Source organism: Mastomys coucha, unplaced genomic scaffold (assembly GCF_008632895.1).
Source record: "Mastomys coucha isolate ucsf_1 unplaced genomic scaffold, UCSF_Mcou_1 pScaffold11, whole genome shotgun sequence".
In the NCBI taxonomy this organism is placed as follows: Eukaryota; Metazoa; Chordata; class Mammalia; order Rodentia; family Muridae; genus Mastomys; species Mastomys coucha.
Window position 1 is genome coordinate 19,401,431 of NW_022196893.1, and position 5,281 is coordinate 19,406,711.

Consider the following 5,281-nt stretch of genomic DNA (forward strand, 5'->3'; position numbering starts at 1 on the left):
AAAAAAAAAAAAAAAAAAACTCCATGCAGCAGGTATCCTTGGTCTTGCCATGGCCAGAGGCTGTGTGGATGTTTTTGGTCTCTGCTCCCAAAGGAGGCCACATTGATATCTGTGGTTCATGATGCCACCAAAGGCCATGCTTCTGCCCAGGACCATGATAGTGTTTATGGTCCCTGCTGCAGCAGAGGGCAATGTTGATGTCCATGGCCTGTACTGCCACTGGAAACCATGCTGAAGATGTGGTCTGAACTGACACCAGAGCCCATGTGAATGTCCACGGTCTGTGCTGTCACCAGAAACCATATAGAAGTCCATAATCCGTGCTGCTGTGAACTATAAAGGGCGTGGAAGCTTCTTTTGTAGTGATACCGGTGGCTGCAGACTCACACTTGGGAAGGAGAGATATAGAAAGTGTCTGGGACAACCTCTCCCATCACCCATGGGACAACCTCTCCCATCACCCAACCCCACCCCTCAAAACTTAAACAGCCTAGACAGGAAGTCATTGAAGAGCCTTTAAACTGAAGTGTAGCTCTTCACAGTTGATGGCCTCTGGGGAGAGCCTGGGGAGAACTCAATTTCCTTTATAGGACTGGCTACTGGGAGTTTGACCATGCTCCATTTAGTATATGAACAACACAAACCAGACTTGATAGTTTATTCTTTCTTCTTTTTGGGGGAAGGAGGTCACAAGGTAGAGTGAACCTGGAAGGACTTCTGATAAGTGAGTATGATTTGGGTATACTGAGTGAAATCCCCAAATAATCAATAAAAATATCATGGTGGATAAGAAATAGTCACTGACTCGCTTCCCTTTCAAGCCGACAGCCAACAGGTAGCCCATAGCATGGAAGGCTGCTTCCTAGCTGCCAGGGATGTTGGCACAGCTCACATCTCCAGCATCTCTGTCTTCTAGATATCTCTGTGACTTTAGATATGTGTAGTATCTGGCAACGCCAGAAAAGAAGAATATGAGGTAGAAATCAACCACTACCACGGGTCAGCCCTATAAACTAGCAAACCCACTGGAATGGCCTGCCCTAAAGTGTATCTTGCAAGCCAACTACTCATTCAGGTTCCTAGAAGGCCCAACAAGCCTCAGAGTCAGAGAGGTTAGTTCAGTGCCAACCTGAGAAAGTCTACTGGTTCCCCAGAGAGTCTAACACATGGCTGTGGTATTGAATCCACTAAATATCACTTTAATCAATTCCTTCTCACTGATGTACTGTCTATCCAAAAGCCCTCACCAACACCATTGTCATCTCCATCATACCACCACCACCACCATTGTCACCATGTCCATTACCAACATCATCACCGCTACCATCATCACCATCATCATTATAATAATTATGACCATCCCCACCATACGCACCATCAACATCACCATCATCACCATCATCACCACCACCACCATAGTCTTCATTGGCATCAACTCCATAATCACCATCCTCACCATCATCTCACTTCCCATGAGTCTGTGGGTAACATGACCAGATCCTCTTCTAACTGCTTTAACTCTCCCTAACTCTCAGCAAGAGCCTAGTCATGTGAGAAACCAAAGCTCAAATGTGGCAGGAGAGATCCCAGTTCCATCTCCACTGCTGCTGTAAGCTTGTATAAAGGTAACCTGCACCCATAGAGAAAGAACTCATGTCCACTCTTCCTGAGAGGAGTGTAGGGGAACAACTCCAAGATGCCACGCTATGTTTGCATGCTATAGAACACCCTGTGCTTTGTGGGGGCCAGGTTGAGGAAGAGGGGGACTAGACCTCCTACGATAGAACTATCTGGGGTCCTTTGTTAAGCAAATGACACCACTATTCCAGATACTATCCTGGCCACTGAAACAAGCCTCCACACTGACTAGAGTACCAGTCACCCATCACATCTCCCCTTTCCACCAATCCTCAGCCCAGGGACTGTAATAAAACACAGCTTTAAAAAACAAGCCAGTACTAGCTATGTAGCTCCAAGGTGGAGCACTCACCTCCCATAATGGGGTCCTAGGTTCAATCCCCAGCACAAAAAAAAAGCCACACACACAAACAAGTTAATGAAGCAAGCAACCCCCAGTTCCTTCCATCTACAGAGCCCTGGCAACCAACATAGTTGCCTACTGAGGCTGACGCAAATGTTTCAAAGATGCATCGTGAGTCCCTAGCCCTAACACCTGGTCGAAGCCCTGACAATCCAATGACACACATCAGTGTATGTGAACCTCCAATGGAATGGAGAACAGTTATCAAAAGCCATTCCTATGGAATGGCTCTGTAGGTGTGCCCCTGAATTTTCAGTGGTTAATTGCTGTACTGACAACACCAAGTGCTGGCAGGATAATCGGTATTCTATAAGTAAATGTTTGTCACTTCCTCGGCTGCCTGCCCAAAAACAGGAAAAAGCAAGCTGCTTTTGTGGGTGAGGTCACAAAAGGTCACATTGCCCTCCATCTGTCCAAAGGGCAACACTAAGACATGGACTGGATGTAGTCCGGATGCTCAGGAGTAAACTGTGGGCCTCTCCCACTATGCTTTTTTTGTATGAGAAAGGAGTGTGGTTCTTGATAAATAAAGTAAAGAAAGAGCTGTCAGCTGGAGCTGGGGCAGAAGGACTTGCAGAAAGACATGGATGGACAGGAACAAAGCAGGGGGTTAAAGAGAAAGAGCCACAAGGCAGAGGCTCAAAGGCAGGGAAGTGGGGTTAAGTTATAAACCGGCTGAGACATTGCCCAGCAAAAAGGCCAGCAGACTTAAACTATATAGATAGCTTTATTATTGAACCCCAAGCAGGACACCCCGCCTACCATCCCCCCACCCCACCACCACCACCCTCATCACCACCCTGCCAAAGCCCCACAATAAGGCAGAAATCCTGGCTCCAGCTCCAACCTCAGAGTTGTATTTAGTAGTCCACACTGGATTCTAGCTGCAGGTATACACAGACAGCCCTGACCCAGTTTCCCTAAGCATCCTTTATCTCTATCAGGTATCGAATCATGCGAAATTTTCTTTCTGTGTCTACCCCAGGGGATGAATGTGATGTCTCTTTCTACTTTATTTCCTTGTGGTGGCAAATGATGCTGATTTTGAATGGCAACACAAGTTTACTTCCTGAGAGAAGTCCCACTTGTCTGTAACATTGTCATGAACGGGTCTGAGGGGTGTGAACTTTGTTGACCCCTCTGTGTGCACTAGACATGCTGGTCTCTGCCATCTTGAATCCACTTCTGTGTTGTTACTGTTGTTCTACTGGCCTTAAAGAGAGGATTAGCTCCCCTTCTTGTCTTCTGAAAGATATTGTGTACTGCCGACATTATTTCTTCCTTTGATATTAGATAGAATGTTCTAGTAGCTACCTGGGACTGATTTTGTTTCCTTACAAATATTTTTGTTTTAAATTTTTTGGCATTCAGTTTCTTTCATCAAAGGTGCACTACTTTTGCCTTGTGTTTTTCAAAAGCCTCCTTATGACTCATTCTACTTAATTCTTATTACTTCTCAGTATTGGGATTTAATAGGAGGAATTAACCCTGGGAGGTTTTAGTTAGGGAATTCATCACTTTCCTTTGACTGGATTTTTTTTTTAATCCCTTGATTCAATTTACCAATAATTTACATATTATGTGAGTCTTTACTTATTTATTTAATATTTTTATTTTTACAATTTTTATTTTACAGAACTCCAAATTAGACATAAAAGATGGACTTCATATCTTTAAGATTTATTCATTCATTCATTCATTCATTCATTCTTTTCAAACTGGGGCCTTCTACATGCTAGGAAGCCCCACTTCACTCTTTACCACTAAACTTTAACCCAGTCCTCTTTTTATTTTCATTTTTATTTTTACTATAGTTTATTTACCATTGAAAATAGTTTTTTTCATACAATTTATTCTGACTTTGTTTTCCCCTCCCCCAGCTCTTCTCAGATCCTGCCCAGCTCTCCCTTCACCCAAACCCATAACTTCTTTCTCTCTCTCTCTCTCTCATTAGAATATAAACAGGCATCTTTAACAACAACAATAATAATAATAAATAAAAACAAATGAAACAGAATGAGACAAAGCACACGACTTCCAGAAGAAAAAGAGCCAGAGTAAAAGCATGAGATGCAGAAACACACACATTCACACACAGAGAAATACCACAGAAACACAACATACACACACAAATACCATAATATATATGCAAAAACAACAAAAAAATAAAGTCCAGACAAAGCATTATGAGGCACAGAGTCTCCAACAATGCCACTGTGTTTGCTCTGTGTTGACCGTCTCGTGCTGGGCACGGGCTGGTCTTCAGAGTGGTTTCTATACCCAGTGAGACTCCATTGGAGAAAAATAATTTCCCCTTTGCAGACTTTATCAACTGGAGACAGCTGCTGGCTTAGGGATGAAGACTTCTGTCCTCTTCTCCCTCAGGTCTGGGACCCCATCCAACTTAAACCTGTGCAGGCCCTGTGCATGCGGCCATGGTGTTTGTGTGGTCACGTGTGCCTCAGTCTTGCAGTGTTTGGAAGGCCTTGTTTCCTTGTGTCCTCCATCTTAATGGCTCTTGCAGTCTTTTGGCCTCCTCTTCTTAAAGGTTCCTCCAGCCCTGGGTGGGGATGGGACTGATGGAGACATTCCATTTAGAGCTGACTGTTCCAAGTTCTCTCTGCAATGTTGTCCTGTTGTGGGTCTCTAGATTTGCTGCCATCTAAGCTTCTCCAATGATGGCTGAGTGAGGCACTGATCTGCGAGTGTGGCTGAATGGCATTAGGAATCATTTCATTGTTAAGTCCCTCTAGCAGAAAATAGTATTTCCCCTGTGTCCCCACCTATGTAGTCTCGGATTCTTGGCCACCCAAGAAGTGTTGGGTATGGGTTCCAGATCATGGAGTAGGACTTAAATTCAATCAAATATTGGTTGATTCACTGGGCAGTAGTGGCACAACTTTAATCCCAGCACTTGGGAGACAGAGGCAGGTTGATTTCTGAGTTCAAGGCCAGTCTACAGAGTAAGGTCCAGGACAGCCAGGGCTATACCGAGAACCCCCGTCTCGAAAAAACAAGAGAAAAAAAAGGGGGGAGGCTGGAGAGATGATTCAGTGGTTAAGAGCACTGACTGCTCTTCCAGAGGTCCTGAGTTCAAATCCCCGCAACCACATGGTGGCTCACAACCATCTGTAATGAGATCCGATGCCCTCTTTTTACATATAATAAATAAATCTTCAGTCCCTGCTCCATAGTTAATCTCTGCAACTCCTTCCGTGGGTATTTGGTTCCCCCTTTTAA